Genomic DNA, 16,619 nt, shown 5'->3' with positions numbered 1-16,619 from the left:
TTTATGATGTCCTTTTCATTCAAAAAACATTGTTTCCTCCATAAAAAGAAACAAACATAATTGATATCTGACTTGTTTTGGCTTTTATTTAACCAGCTGGATTGATGTTCTGTAAGGGCGCAGGGCCTTACAGAAGAAAAGAAAAATAACATATAATCACAGCACAACAAGGGGTAAACACAAGGACACCGCAGCGGAAATAATGATCCTCAGGGGCAAAAAGAAAATCATTTGTGGCATTATGTGAAATCCAGCCAACCGTGCAAGCGAGAAGATAAATGAAAGCAAAAATAATTATGTTTGTAAGGGCAGACATTCAGCCAGAGCCTGTGATGAGTTCCGTGAAGGTCTTGTGTGCACGGACTGGATTTTAATTCATTCCCCGAATGACAGGCCAAGAATTGAACCATGAGGAGGGCACTATATAACCCGCAGTGAGGGCTTTTGGCTGCTGATAGTCCCGCTCAGTTTCAATCTCCGTGTACATGTTTGAGACTGGGGATGTTGCTGAGTAAGATAAGCGTCTGCATGGCAAAGAAGACTGATAAAGCAGTTATGATACTGCCTTGGAGGAGTAAAGTCATGCTTGTCACACGTTCACGCAGGATCAAAAACTTCTGCTCGCTACGCTGTGTTGCGGAACCAAATACAGCCAAGTAAACACTTGATTCTGGGATTTCAGTGTCAGCAGCCGGAGGGGAGACGACACGAAACAGGCTGTGAATTGGATATCTTGCATTCATTGGACAGAGTAACTAAATGCAGTCATATATGGGATGCATTTTCAGCCGTAATGAGATTTCTCAGTGTGAAGTCAAAGAGAAAAAAATTAAGTGTAAAGGAGTTAATAAGTGGAGAATCGTTGTGCTACAGTGAAAAGGGTCAAACAGGAAATAAATTGGCCCCAACCCGAGGTTAAACAAGATTACTGTTATATATACGATGCCATTTATTATTCCTACACTCAGCAACAATATGCTGTGTTTCCTCAGGCTGTTAAGTCTGTCTTAAAAGCAAGAGGAATAAGTCACATTTATGTCACTGGGCAGCTGGGGTGACACACAGCAATCATCTGATTTTATTTGCACGTGCCGTGTTGATGGTTTCCCTAACGCTCGAACAATGGCTTCATCTCTACAGCCAAAAACATATCTTGCTTCATGTTTCATTCATGCTTGTATTACCATGGACGGGGGAGCAGGGTGACAGCAGCACCGAGTCAAAATGATAAAGAGGTGCAAGATGTGTGAAATGACCTTTTCAGTCTGATTTGCCATTTACTGGCCTCACACCCTCCCAGTGAATTCTCTGTGTCCTTTTTTAATCATATCTTGTATTACAAGAAGAAAAAACTTAAGATATTTGTAAGAGCTGGCTCAAAATTGTGTTTGTCTCATTCCATCTACCAGGATCACTTCTATTCCCACATGCCCTCTTCTCAAATATGAGACTTTGCTGTGTTTCTCCAACATTTTATTGTTTGCAGAATATCTTTGACTTAAAGCTACTTTAGCACAATTTACAGACCACATATATGATGTGGATACCAACAGATGTTAATAAACAGTCGCAGTTATCATGCAGGGAGTCCATTAATGTTCTTCTTTCTCAACAGAGATCTGATTTAGAGCTATTAGTGAATTTCTTTTACTCCAATTTACATCTGAAATCCAGAGGCTGATGTGCTAATGTTGTTGCTTTAGCAGATGTAATGGAAAGATGGTGCTTTGCCCTTGAAGCTGAGAGGCCATTACAGGATTAAAGCTAGTCAACCAGTGAAATGTAGGATTGGATTCATGATGAGCATTTTGTTTGAGGAGACAGAATATTGGAAAAGCACATTAGGTGGCCTAATGTAGCCTGATGTTCTCTACACTTACTCAAAAGAGCAGTTTTATAGCATGGTACAACATTAAAATTGTATAAAGGTGTATGATTCTCTCTGTAACACATCAACACACCACTAAACCGAGACATGGCTTCACATAACTACCTAACTTTTAGCTAGCATTAGCCTGTCACTCTTCTAAGGTTTAAGAAATATAAATAACATTTAGAAAAACTAGCTATAAAATTATCACTAGTTTTTAGGTTGGCAGCAAAGTAAATGTTAGGTTAGCATTGTTCATGTTGGGGTTAGAAACCCCAAAGGTTTTGTTCTGCACTGGGATTGTATGCTAGCGTTAGCAAGTTGGACATAAATGCTGCAGCGAGGAAAGAATAAAGAAGTAATTTACACTAAGGCAAGCGCTATAAAGATTAAGGGTGCAACCATTTTTTAAAATCTTCCTTTCTTCTTTTTCTCTACTTTTTCTCACTTACTGTCATTTTCTTCTCTGGTTAGCTTTGATAAATTCTGTCAGTGTTGCCAGATCTATACATCATCATATCTTGTCAAAGGACCAAAACCGTCTACTTCTTATTTTGTTATGAGACGGTGAAACTCAGAAGTCTGATAGATAAGAGAGCTTTTTTTTTAGTTTGTTTTTTTTGTGGTAGCATTTGAGAGCATATGTTTCACACTCTACATACACTGAAGGCATGAACCACCTGTGTATGTGTATGTAATGTATGACAGACAGATAGACAGATGGAAAGATGGATTTTCTTATTTATTATCAGTGCGGTTGTGTGTGGGAAGGGGTGTTCGGTGAGGCGCAGTATCCATGGAGACGGGTTAGCTACGCAGACATTAGTTAATAAATAAATAAATAAATAAATAAATATATATATATATATATATACATATATATATATATATATATATATATATATATATATATATATATATATATATATATATATATATATATATATGTATATAGGTTGCATTTCCCCGATTGGCAGCCATGGCCATTGTCTTATTGTGGACAACTGGGAGGAAACAAGGTGAACTGGGACAAGCTCAAATAAGCATATGTACTGAAGAAATAAGCCCAAAAACTGAAATCTTTAACTGACAATGTGTCCAAGCAACTTTCCAGAAAAATAAGCCCAAAGTCGCTTATGACAAGCAAATTTGGCAACATTGCTTTCAGTACTTTGTGTTCATAGAACAGTCTAATACAGGCTACAGGTTCTGTTTTCTTTTTTTCTGTTTTATTCATCCAGGAACACAATAACACCTTGCTCGGTTACTTGTCACTTCTTGGTTAGATTAAACCAATAACATTTGGTTAAGGTTAGACAATTATAGCTGTATGGGCTAAAATACATGTTTGTGTTTACGGTGCTACTGCCGCTGTCATCCTTTTGGATGGTGTTTTGCTGGTTGCCCTCATTACACATGTAATAATAATGGTTTACATTCAAATAGCCCTTTTCTGCTGATGTAAACATTGCAAACAATGGCCTCTCCAACCACCAACCATCATTAACACACCAGCATGCCGACACTTGATACATGTTGTATCATGTATTTACATCACATCCCAACAAAGCATTTAGGAAATAACATCACATGCTGTCTTGGCAGGGTTAGAAATTAAATGTGGTCAGGAATACAATACATTTACGACACTTCTTCACATTCAGGTCACATATTCTGAACAGACGCCTCCAGGCAATGTTTTCAGGAGGCGGACAGTTTCTGCAATTTATCGTTAAATTTCATCCTTTGTTTATTGTTTGCTGCTGCTTGAGTTGTTTGAACACTAACTAAGCAGCTTACTTTATAAATGCAGCTTGAGACTGGCACAGACTCACTGAAATTCTCTGCGTTTCTTTATTACTACAGAGTTTTATTCCAGCAGCTGTGTTGTTTTGCAGGGCATTGACAATATAAAGCTATAGGATGGAAATTATCTGGGAGTAGGGATATTAAAACAAAAACAAAAAGCAGAATAAAGAAACCGCTTTGTTGAGGACTCCAGTTTCCACATAACTGGCTTTGACAAAACTTTGGAAAATTAAGACATCGAAATAAGATCTCATATATTTATATAAAAACAGGTGGTGAACCATACAGCCAAAACCATTATTGTCAAATAAAAAGAAAACACTAAAACAACCAAACAGGAATTCTTTGAAAGGAATATCTAAACATTCCCGCAAACCTTTAGAGAACCTTGCAGGAACCAAAATATGCACTATTTGGGTCTTCATTTTTTAAATTTTCTGAGATTATAAATCAGTTCATTTACACTTTCACCAAACTGACTTCACTGTAACAGGAAAAATGCAAAAGACGGCTCAACAGGTTGTTTATGCTGTCCAAAAGTTTTAAAGCTCCCAAAAAGTATCTGTCTGTAGCAGTAGCAGGGAAAGCAGGGGTTCCCCAAAGCTGCGCTCACTGAATCCTGTCACATCACAAAGCCTCTCCATCCCTCCTCAGATGTTTCATATACCAGCATGGCAACTCAAAGTTACAATATCACACGAGACAAGTAAAATTCAGCCATTTCCTCCTCTGCCAGATTGGGTGAGTACATATAAACTTCGGTTTAAACAAACCCTTTATGTATTTAACAGTTTGTGTCAGGTCTCTGGAGGGGAGCACTTCCATGATGAATTACTGCACTTGACAAGCACATTCTAAAAATGCTGCTGCATATTGTCCTCAGGGATGAGTCACTGCTTGAAGTTCATGACTCAGAACCATTATGATATATATCTTTATCCTGAATAAATCTTGAACACATGCTAAATAGTACAATCCAGAAATTGCTTCACCTCACTTTGATTCACCTGAAGACATTCTGCTTTTGCTGCTGTTAGCTTATTTTACTGCAGATGTACCCAATATGAATCCAAAATAATCTAAATGGAAACAATCCATTTTCTGTCATCAAATTTCTCACTTGTATTACATCTGATCAATAATTCTTTTAAAAGAAGCACAGTAGAGTTGCTGAAAAGACAAATTCGCTGCACAAATTAGACAATATATGTAATGTGAGCCAAATGTTCTCCTTTACAACGTCCCTCCACTTTATTAAAATAACTTAAAAAACTGATGAATTAAGAATATTTGTTGTCACTTAGAGTGAAGTATACATCTGGATGAGAGGAAAGGAATGAAGTCTTACCTTTGTCAGAGCTTGCACATCTCACAGCAGCCACAAAAGAATCCAGTTAATTTTCTGAGAGCAGTCATTCGTTATTGTGGCTGCCACAGACAGCACAGAGAGCACAGTCCTTCCCTCCCTCCTGCAGTCCTCCTGCCTCCTCTGTTGGAAAATAAAATCAGTGGACCACCGACCTGATCCTAACAGGCCCCGCCCCCTCCCCCTCAACACCGTAGCAGCTCGTAACCCTCCTGACGGCGGGAGCGTGCTCACTGATGTGGCTTTAAGAGAAAGCTGAAAAGGCTGGATTCACAAATTTCCATTAAAATGATAAAACTTCAGTCATCTACATCTGAATGCTTTCTGCTTTTGGCCTTGAAGTGCAAACTCTTGGAGAAGAAATGCAAAGCTACAAAATGACTCAACGAAGCAGTAAAAAGAAAAATGGAACATTTACAGAAAAGGCTAAATGTTCCTTATGTAACTCAAAACTTTTGCAAAATATGATTCTCTCTCTTGTTTGCCAGGGCCACTGCATCCTCCCACTGCAACTGCTGCTGAAACGGTGATTCTTTAAAAGCTCTACTCTTTAGTGGATACAAGGAGACACATTTGACTCTTTAAATGGAGATTTAAACAAGGTTTTGGGGCTGTTTGAACATCCCATGCATTCCTCTGAAACAGATCCTATCCAACATTATAAACATCATTGTCACATATATGATTGAGATTTACTCCTGACTCATCTACCAGCTGACGTCCTCACCGAGTTACGCTGATTATTCTTCTAAATAATTTCTTTTTCCCCTTGTGCTGGTGACTTGCTGGCGTCCTGCTCAAAATAACATGTAACAAATACCAAATATGTGGTACGGCCAGCCGGGTGTTTGTCACGCATGTTCACATGTTGACAAAGGCTTTCTGCACCTGTTGTAGCTGCTTTCTATTACTGGTGCAGAGGCACATGCACGGCAAAATGAACAAGAACAGGGACTGTTTTCACTCTGAATTGGTGTCATCTAATTAAAAAAAAAACATCTCAGTTTAATTTAACATGAGGGACGATACAGCTGCCAGTTTGAGACTGCAGACAAACCCATAACTGCCAGCAGGAGTGTGTCAGGCATTGAAAATACAGGGAAGCAAAGATAAGGCCACTCAGATGAAGGGTGGCAAAATCACATGCACAGGAAGAACAACAAAACAAGACGCACACGCTTCTTTTCTCATTTCCTTGCTTGAGCGTTGCCTATTCAGCTCCTCGAATCCGCTTCTTGCTTTTTATTCCCAGCCTGCATGGCTCAAGGAAGAGCGGAGGAAATTAACTGTTCATGTCAAGCGATAATAATTACTTTTACTTTCTTTTATAACATGGACTAATGTGCAATACTCCTTTTATGGGTAATGGCTTGTGAAAAGACTTCCTCACAGCAGCCATATTTGCATCCTTGCTTGCAGTTTCCCCTGCAACTATCCTTTTCAGAAGCTTCTTAAAGGGGTTGTGCAGCCAAAAATGTGTTTTTTGAGCTGTAGACATTGCATTAAGTGATTGTGATGAAAACCACTTATACTGTTTCTAGAATGTGTATTTTTCAACTTCTTCAAAAGGTGAGATTTTGTGGGTGAAAAGGATTAAAAATGCACTTTAAAGGGTAAAACCAGGTAAACTTGGTGTACCAATTTGATTGATTCCAATTTGAGGTCTTAACCAAACCACACCCACCTACAGATATGCACAAATGCAAACTTACCTGAAGCAGATTCATTGGTTTCCGACTTTCCGACTTTCATGGAGCTTCTAAGAAATCCATGCATAGGGATGCATGGATTTGTGCTTTTGAGGGGTGTAGAAGTGACACTGAACTTTATTCTTTACCTGCTGGTCTGCATTTGGAAACAGACAGTGAGCTCAAATGGTAGCAGCGGCATTTTCCGCAGCTTCTGCGACCTGCAGGGAGCCAGAACCTACCGGAGCTGTTGCCACAAGCTATGAAGCAGTACCTCAGACTGATACAGTTCAGGACCATTTTCTTCCTCCTTCCTCTGTGGCGTAAGTGCAGTATGATTCTGTATCTTATCTGAGCGGCTGTTTGTCATCTAAAAGATTTCTGCCCGTGCATTAACGAGCCACACACTCTCAGCCCCATGATCCTTCCCAGGCCTTGCACACGCACACCTGTTGTTTCTGGCATTTTTTGAAAATTTTGTTTTGAGTGAAGTTACTTAAAAAAAAAGTATAATTACACTTTAAAATCCTCCTGATGACTTAATCGAGCTGATCTCTGAGTCACAGTTATGAGGACAGAGTAGACATCAGATGACGTAGGCACCTCAAACCAAGTGGAACAACGTCTGCTGCAATCAAAAGTTAACAGAGAGTCTCAAACTTATATAAATGTCTCAATCTTACGAAGGTAACCCAAGTCAGCCCACAGGTATCTCTAAATGTATTTAGAAAAAAGGCTATTTTTGTTTTTTAGATCAACCTACCTGGAGTGAAAAATGGATTTGTAGCCTTTCAATCTAAATTCAGAAGACCACCAGATTGCACTGATAACTGGTTGCAGGAGTATCGGGCACAGTCGGCTCTGATTACCACCCGCCCCCTTTGATCCAATCATCATTTAAATGGACCATTTTCAGAAACCTGAAGATGTGCCTAAAGGTGTCCGCAGTAACACGGTGCTAAAATCAAAAGCAATTCCAGAAGACTGGAGCCAGACCGTAATTGAAAAGAGGACACCACCGATCGACAATGAGACATTTTCAACGAATGGACAAAGACGTTGAATAACAATGAACCCCAGTGGCAGTGGGTGAACTAAAAGCCTTCTCAGGAGCCTAGCATGACTCATCCAGGACATTTAAAAAGATCCAAAGAGCGCAGCAGGGGTGAAATGATGGCATGTTGTAGCAGAAGGAGAATGAATGAATTCTGCCCCATATGAAAGAGATAACCAGTTTATAAAGCAAGAAAAGGATATCCATGTCTTCCTATATTTGAATATATGAAAACATTCATTCATTCATTCATTTTCCGAACCGCTTATTCCAATTCAGGGTCGCGGGGAAGCTGGAGCCTATCCCAGCCGGCTTTGGGCGACAGGCAGGGTACACCCTGGACAGCTCGCCAGTCCATCGCAGGGCTATATGAAAACATGTTTACATAAAATTGTTTTTTTTCATTTAATCTTTACATATCATTAGCCTCAAGGTATAATTGACTGCGTCATATTTTGAAGTTTTATTGGCAATGATGCACAGTCAATCAGCAGTATTGAGAGAGCCCAGTAAGACAGCTTTCACATTTAGCTTTATGAGTATATGTTTTACATGAGTATTTGTAAGAACAACAAAAACTTGAAAGTCTGTAAATATAATCAGATGTACAACTTAGAGATGCTCATTTTGACTGTTATCTGGGACTAAGTATTCCTGGTATAATACATGGAAAACAGTCTCCCCTTAGGGTCTTTTTGCAGACCCTGCACCTGAGGTCCTATCTGATTGTAGAAACTGTCCTCCATTGCTCTTGTGCAAATCACCTGTTGTTGCAGCTCTGTAATTAGAAGGCATTTGCCATAAGGTGTTTTTTCTAACTCCTCCATTTAGAAGTGATTTAATCTCAAAATTCAGCATATTTAGGAGCGTGTAATTTTGATTGACAGGTAGCCGATGTCCCACTTCAAGAAGGAAGTAGAACATCTGCAATTTTTAGCTAGTTCACAGTATGATTTAGCTTCAGCTCGCTTACCTCCATTAGCTGGTTAGCTCCTGTTAGCTCTGGGTTAGCTAGGATAGGTGTTAGCTAAAGGCAGGTCAGAGTTTGCCTGAAGTCTATCACCCACCCCCATGCTGAGACCCCCTCTCAGCTCTACGTCTTTGCCCATTTTTGTATTTTTGGGGAGAGACAACACGCGTGACGCTGCCAAGATGGTGACGGTAGGAACCACCCAATGAGCTTCAATTCAGCTCCGTAGAAACCTACGGATAATGTTTCGGAGGCTCTGTCAATCTTTTATATACACTCTATGGTTTTTCTTCAAATGAAAGACATTAAAAATCTTTTATGCCTCTCTAGCAGGGTCATCCCTCTAGTGAGGTCGTCAGCTAACTTTGACCGCCATAAGAAACAACAACAAAAACGACTCTCCAGTATGACCAGAGCGTCAATGTACAACACACAGCTGACTGAAACAATTTAAAAAATAGCAGTATTGTGGAGGACTTGAAGCCTATCAGTCTACTAGGGATATGTGAGTGGGGGAAAGGACTCCTTTAAGTCTGAAGGCGCTTGATACCATATGTACTGAAGCAAAGCCTTTATAGAGGCAGGAGGTGTTGAGCACATCAATAATATTTCAAGGATGATGAATGGGCTATTTATTCTTTCAGGTTATTGTTTCAGGTTGACTTATTTATGGCTTCTCCGACCATTCAGCAACCTGACCATAGGTGTCTCAGATAGCACTGAGGGCCCGGTCATCTGTGTTCAGTCTGAGATTTTCCCCCAAGTTCTCTCTCAAATACAGGAATGAGACATTTATCTTCAATGACAGACTTGTCTCACATGTCTGCTGCTACTGGCGGTATTGATTTGCCTCATGGATTTTCTCTTTTTCTTTTTTCGGTCTATCGTTTTATGTTGCAACTTTCAGTGTGTGTTTGGGACTGTTTTCCTCAGATTTAGCCTCCGTGAGCTCTTGTCTTGTCTGAAAGACCATTCTGGTTAAAAATAGATTATATTCAATGACATCGACTAGATAAGAAGACACCTGAGGAACACCTGAGGAATGCTTTGAGTGGAGACCATAAAACTGGTTATCTCTCATAGCTGCTTTGCATCTTTGTTCAAAGGACCCCAAATGATAATCTTAGTTTCTTTCCTGTTCCCAGAGAGATCTGGTGTATGCCTCGATACACTATCATGTCTAAATTCACTTCAGTTGATTTTAAATAACTCTAACACTGATGGGTAATTTTGTTTGCTAGCTATAACTATAATTGTGTTGTGTTGTAGCTTAATGTGTTGTTTTTGGCTCAATATGTTGTGTTGTGGCTAATTATGTTGTGTTGTAGCTTAATGTGTTGTTTGTGGCTCAATGTGTTGTGTTGTGGCTAATTATGTTGTGTTGTGGCTTAATGTGTTCTGTTGTGGCTAATTGTGTTGTGTTGGGGCTAATTGTGTTGTGTTGTGGCTAATTGTGTTGTGTTGGGGCTAATTGTGTTCTCTTGTGGCTAATTGTGTTGTGTTGTGGCTAATTGGGTTGTGTTGTGGCTAATTGTGTTCTCTTGTGGCTAATTGTATTGTGCTGTGGCTAATTGTGTTGTGTTGTGGCTAATTGTGTTGTTTGTGGCTAATTGTGTTGTGGCTAATTGTGTTAAGCTTAATGTATTGTGTTGTGGCTAATTGTGCTGTGTTGTGGCTAATTGTGTTGTGGCTTAATGTGTTGTGGCTAATCATGTTGTGGCTTGATGTGTTATGTTGTGGCTTTTATTTTGTTGTGACACTTCAGGGCCACCATATCAATCGTTGCATCAATACATAGAACAGTAATAAATGCACACAACAAAAGATAATCCCGTAAACATGGATAAGATGAAGCCTGATGGCAGAGAAAAAAAAAGTTTTGGAGTCTCTGCTTGTGCTCTTTAGGGGGCTAAGATGGGGTGTCTCAGGGAGGGAGGTCAGCTCTGCTAACTTAACTCCACTGATTTTGGGGAAGATCTTCACAACATTGTTCTGACTCTTCTTGTCCTTAACATATAAATGATAAAACCAACAGATAAAAGAAAATGTTTAAAAACTTTCAATAAGAGCAAAATAAGAATGACATGGAATTATTGCAGATAACACTGCAGAGAGGATCAGGAGGATTCTTTGTTGTGCTCTGTTTTTAACAGGCTTGTGTTCTTATCAAATTTAAGACCAGAATACAACACTGCTCCAAAGTACGTACACTGTAAGTGTCTGAAATTTGAAGTTTAGTGAATGCTGAGCTCTGCCCAGGATGGGTGTATTAACAAACCTCTATGCTAAAGAACACTTGCAAAATGGACGTCCCTATTAACATGTGTAAAGGAAGGATAAATGGGCCTTAAGCCACAATTACCTGATAAGAAAGAACAAGAGAACCACAAGTTGACAATAATAATGTTGTATTTATACATAAAAGTCCTGGACGAATGCAGTTTCTTTCTGGCTGTGCTGTTTGTTACATGTTATTCTGCCAAATCTCCCTGTTTCCTCTTTAACAACATGATGTTCAACATAAGTGCCAAGAAGCTCCTTATGAAGGTCTTAGACATGTCTGAATTTATTTGTTCCTTTTTTTCTCTCATTTCCATGCAGTTGCTGAAGCTGTGGTAATTTTTCTCACCTGCTGTTTGCTTGTTGGAACAAGAAAATCTGTTCATCCCACACAGATTCAGTGTTTATGGTTTACTGTTTAACTTGGATTATCCTTTTCCCTGAACAAATATACGAGCAGTTTTCTCTTTAAAGGCCAGGTTCTTCGCCTGCTTGAATGACAGGCATCTGAGACGTTATTACTGCACCACAGTCCTCCCAGCATCCAGCCATTACCGATGCTCTCTCACATTCACCCATTTCAGACATTAAACTGATAACACTTTGGGAGAAACCCTCTGCTCCTCTGTCACTGCAAGGAGAATGGAAACACTGGCAGCACCAACCTCCACTTGGCAAAGAAAAATGCATTTTGTCCTTATCAGCTTCAGTTGGTTACATGCTAAATTATTCATAAGGAGGTGAAGGCTTGCCCTCCTGAGATTAGTGAGCCTAATTGTTCCCTTTGGTATGCTGCTGGAACGCAGTTTGGCTGAACAACCACCATCCTGGATGTTTCCTGTAATGAGAAAAAGAGACATGATATTTGGGGACTTAAAACTTTTAAAATAGGCCTCAACTTTGCATTAAATGTAAATTAGAAGGAAACCAAAAATTATTTAGTTCTCAGAGCATCTTGGAGGTATATAATGTCATATTTTATTGACATTTAGGGAAGTTACAAAGGCTGTTTGAATAAATAATATACATGTAATGAAGATCTGATGGATGCTGCGTCATTTATCAGACTTTCATAACTTTAACCTCAGGGCTTTTCTTGTCTCAGCTGAGAGTTTGCTTGATAAATTAATGTGTCACTTACTTAAAAATTGCAATAAAGTAACCAAGACATAATTTACAATCTAAACATATTTTATGGCATTGATATAGGAAGATGAATCTGTTGAAATCCAGCTTGTTTTCTAATAAAACCAGTTAAAAAAAAAAAGAACATAGCCAGTGAATCTGACTCATAACCTGAAATATAAGTGTTATCACACATTTGAAATGGAGATGTCGATGGTGAAGTGGATATGATGCAGTAATTATTTAATTAGGCTGCAACAAAAACCTCTTAAAGATTTAGGGTGCACTCATTCTGACGCTGTTTGGTCTGATTTAACTGAATGCTGGACGAACAAAGACAGGAAGTGATGTAGAACTTGTTGGTGCAACATGTTGGACAGTTAACTGCATCACCTGTTGCTCAGGCTGGACAGACTCAAGTGAAAACCATGTCAGGTTTGAACACCATAGTAATAAAACATCCAAAACCTCAGAAACCTATTATTGCTCCATGGTTTGTGAAGAAGCCTTTTCTGGTCTTTTCCAGTTGGATTGTTTTCTTGTTATTTCTTCTTGGCTATTTCTTTTGCCCTGTAGTTTGGGTCTCCCAATAGTTTGTGGTTTGCCGTTAATGTGCAATCCATGTCAAAGCGCACATTATTTGTAGCACTCCAATTTCTGTTGTTCACCGCTGCACAGGAAGCGTTACATTTCGGAACAACTGCTATATTGCACATCTAAAATGGTGAACACTCTTCGTTTGGTGTCCAATAAATGATGGGAACACTCCAGCAGCTGGAGCACCTGCAGCTCAGGAAGAGAAGCGGTTAGAGGGTTCATTGGTTTGATTCTTTGCTTCTCCTCAGTTGTGATGTGTGAGTGTGAAAGAAGAAGCACTACATAGATTAGAAAGTGCTGCATGAGTGTGTGTGTGTGTGTGTGTGTGTGTGTGTGTGTGTGAGACTTGGTGGATGTGACTTGTAATTTAAAAGCACTTTGAGTGGCCAATAAGAAAAGCTAAAGTAAAAGCAATACTACAGCTGTTTCCAACCTGAAAACTCTGCTTTTAAACTGTTTGGATGGCAGAATGATGTTCATTATGTGCGATCCTGGAGTCGAGGTTGACCCGCAGTGTATAAAGGCTTCACATTTGATTTCCAGACAAGAACATCACATAAAAGCAGCATTTTGCTTTATGGCGCCGCATATGCACTCTATGGTGGGTTACCATAGAAACCCAAGAGGATATTTTGAGAAAAGCTGAAGGAAAAAAAGGAGAGCGACTGTGACGGAGCCAAACAGAAAAAAACGATTCAACATCAGACAGACTTTTACTGGCTGCAAAGAGCTCAGAGAAGAGACAGGATGTAAGATGAATTAGCCTTTGTTAGGGGCTGCCAAAGTTCAGTAGTGGTCCTTTTAGTCAGACCCTTTTGGCACTTTACCCTTCTAAACTGATCTAAGGACAAAATGTGAATGACATCATCGATCTTGAATGCAAAAGTTTAGAAAACAATGTACGACAACCACATTTTCATTACTGACAGTGATATTTTAAGAGATTAAAAGCATCCACCTGGTTGCAAGGACTCAAAGGCTTATAAGGTTGTGGAAAAATAAATCCTACAGCTCGCAAGCCTCACTTCATCTTAAACTGAAACAAAAGGACAGCCTTTTAGCTTTCTATTTAAAGCTAATTGTTTGAAGTTTATAGCGCATGAAGTGTTTAGATTCAGCAGGAAGTGCCTGTTCTTATCTTTAGGATCTGCACTCTACCTTCCTCCGTCCAAGCTATTGAGAAAGTTTATGGTCAGCTATGATGAAAGCGGGACAATAGGCAGCTAAAGAGCCAGATGTATTCTCCAAATGAGCTAGTGGAAATCAATGAACAGATTTATCCCTTGTTTAAACAAACTAAAACTGCTGCTGGAATTGGACGGTTATTTTTGCAGCTTATCCTGTGGCAGACACGTTCATGCTCTTGCAGTTTCAGAGTTAAAAATAAAAAAAGGCAATGAGATTTATGAAGCTTCGCTTGAATTTTCTGATGATTCATGGTATTTACTGCACAATAAAGCCAAAAAAAATAAGGAAGAAGTTTGGATATAAAAGTTTTATATTGATGTGGAAGCAGCAGGGAGGAGGAGGAGACGCTGCAGGGAACAGAGAATGTGTGGAGGAGGGAGTCAATTTCACTGCCTGTGTCCACTTATCTAAAATGTTGGGAAGACGTTACAAAAAGAACATTTATTGCCAAGACAAAACATTTGCTTCATAAAACGAGCTATGACCATAAAATTGACAACAGAAATGTGCATATTTCTTTAAATGGGCAGCACTAAAGGAGGATGAGACTCTGTCATGACCTGCTGCAGTTAGTTGTTTTTCAGAAGTCATGGTTTCTGTCTTTATTAGCTTTTCCTTCCAAAGACAACACAAAGTGCTTTCCGTCATGAAAAAAATGAATGCATATTCAAGTAAAACAAGCTTTTACACATTATTGTCTCTCTAACAGACATCCACACACATGCACAAACAGAGCAGAGTGCAGTGAACTCATCGTCATGTTGAAGAAAGCAGCTGGAGGGGATGTGAGCTGTGTGACATGGTGCATCATCCTGCTGGAAGTTTCCATCAGAAGATGCTACACTGTGCTCATAAAGGGATGGACATGGTCAGATAAAATACTCAGGTAGGCTGTGGTGTTTAAATGATGCAAGATAGAACAAAAAAAAGCCCCAAGATGACCACAAAAACCATCCCCCATAATATTACAATGCCACAAGCAGCCTAAACTGTTGATTCAAGGCTGGATGGATTCATGCTTTTATGCTGCTGATGCCAGATTCTGACTCTGCCATGTGAATATCACAGCTAAATCAAAACAAATTTTTTTTTCCATCTTCTACTGACTAAATTTGGTGAGTTTGTGTAAAATATGGCCTCATGTGGCGCTGTATTTTGTATACTTGAGTCTCAAGCAGTGGTTATGTGACTTTCTGTTGCCTTTTCTATCATCTCCAGCCAGTCTCTCCAGATTCCACTGACATCAAGAGGTGTTTTTATTTGATTATTGTCTCCTTTACAGACCATTCTCCGTCAAACCTAGAAATGGTTGCGTGTAAGAATCCCAGATCAGACCAACAAGCATGCCATGTTCTAAGTCTTCTGTGTTTTCCGCTTGTGAATAATGGTTCTCACATCCACATTGTTAGGAAATGTCCCCGGAACCCTCTCCAGACTTATTGCTTCTCTAAAATCATTGCTGCTTTTATTTCTTTGCATTCAGTGAACACACGCCTTACTGCTCAGGAAACAACCAAACCCTCGGTTTTTATAGAGGTACTTACGCCTGCGAATGGCCTATTGATCAAGTGCATTCCATCAGCAGCACCTCACTGATACGTTCCCTCTTAAATCCAGTGGAAGCAGTGAAGGGGGACTTAATTTTTCACACACTGCTGCATTTTAGCATGATGTTCAGTAAATAATGACATGCAAAGTGATTTTCATTTGAGCTGTAATTGAACTAATATAAGACCTGACTATGACCAGATATTTATTAGTTATTTATATTTTTATATGATACATAAAATGTAGAATTGGATGAGTTATATTTGTTTAGTTATTGATCGGCCCTTATGGTTGTCACAACCGTTACAGTCACAGCCTCTTGACCAGCATAATGGCTGTAAGCTAGAAACGCCTGTGTAACATCTGTGTAATAAATATGCAGGACCTGCACTGTTCGAAAAGGACCTGAGACGGCTTAACAGCTGATCTGTTGGTTAACAAACCTGCATTGCTTTCAGCAGATTACTTTGGTCATTATTGAGTATGGTGTATCGGTATGGTGATTGGATCACATGGGTTGTTTCTGCCTTTACGACCTCCGGTGTTGCCTCATGCTAATTTCCCTGACTTGGTAAATCTATCTCTACCAAGAAGGCAAAACTCAATGACTCCATCTCTGAAATCCCAGGTCATCTCAGAGAGGGACGTTTTATATCGTAACATAATGGACAGTGCCCCTGCAGTCGGTGTTAAACGTCTGCTTGTAATAAGACAATAAAGCCGGTTGTTAAGGAGCCCATTCTGCAAGCACCGTCTCTGTAACATACAGTATATGATTAGATGACTGTTTGAACATAGTTTTACTGAAGCCTCCCACACTTGTTACTAGTTTGTAATTTTCCCATCAGCTGCATGCTGAGTTTCTCCGACCTGCTGTCAGACATGTACAACATGTAGCTCAAGCTTTCGCTCTGAAAGCAGAGAAGGAAAGCTTTGTTAGACCGCCGTTCAAGCCTGAAAAAGACTGATGGGGCTCTTAGATCTGTCAAATGTAGGACACTTGTTTTTCCTCCCCCTTGTAGACACAAAGAAATGTCAATCCTAATTTGATTTCCTGTGGCAAGCAGGACTCTCCAGAGATTCAAAGGGATATCTCCAGTCTCAGGGAAGCCTGTTGAAGAATA

The sequence above is a fragment of the Telmatherina bonti genome (assembly GCF_933228915.1).
Source record: "Telmatherina bonti genome assembly, chromosome: 17".
NCBI classification, from domain to species: Eukaryota; Metazoa; Chordata; class Actinopteri; order Atheriniformes; family Telmatherinidae; genus Telmatherina; species Telmatherina bonti.
Note: the sequence above shows the minus strand (reverse complement) of the source record.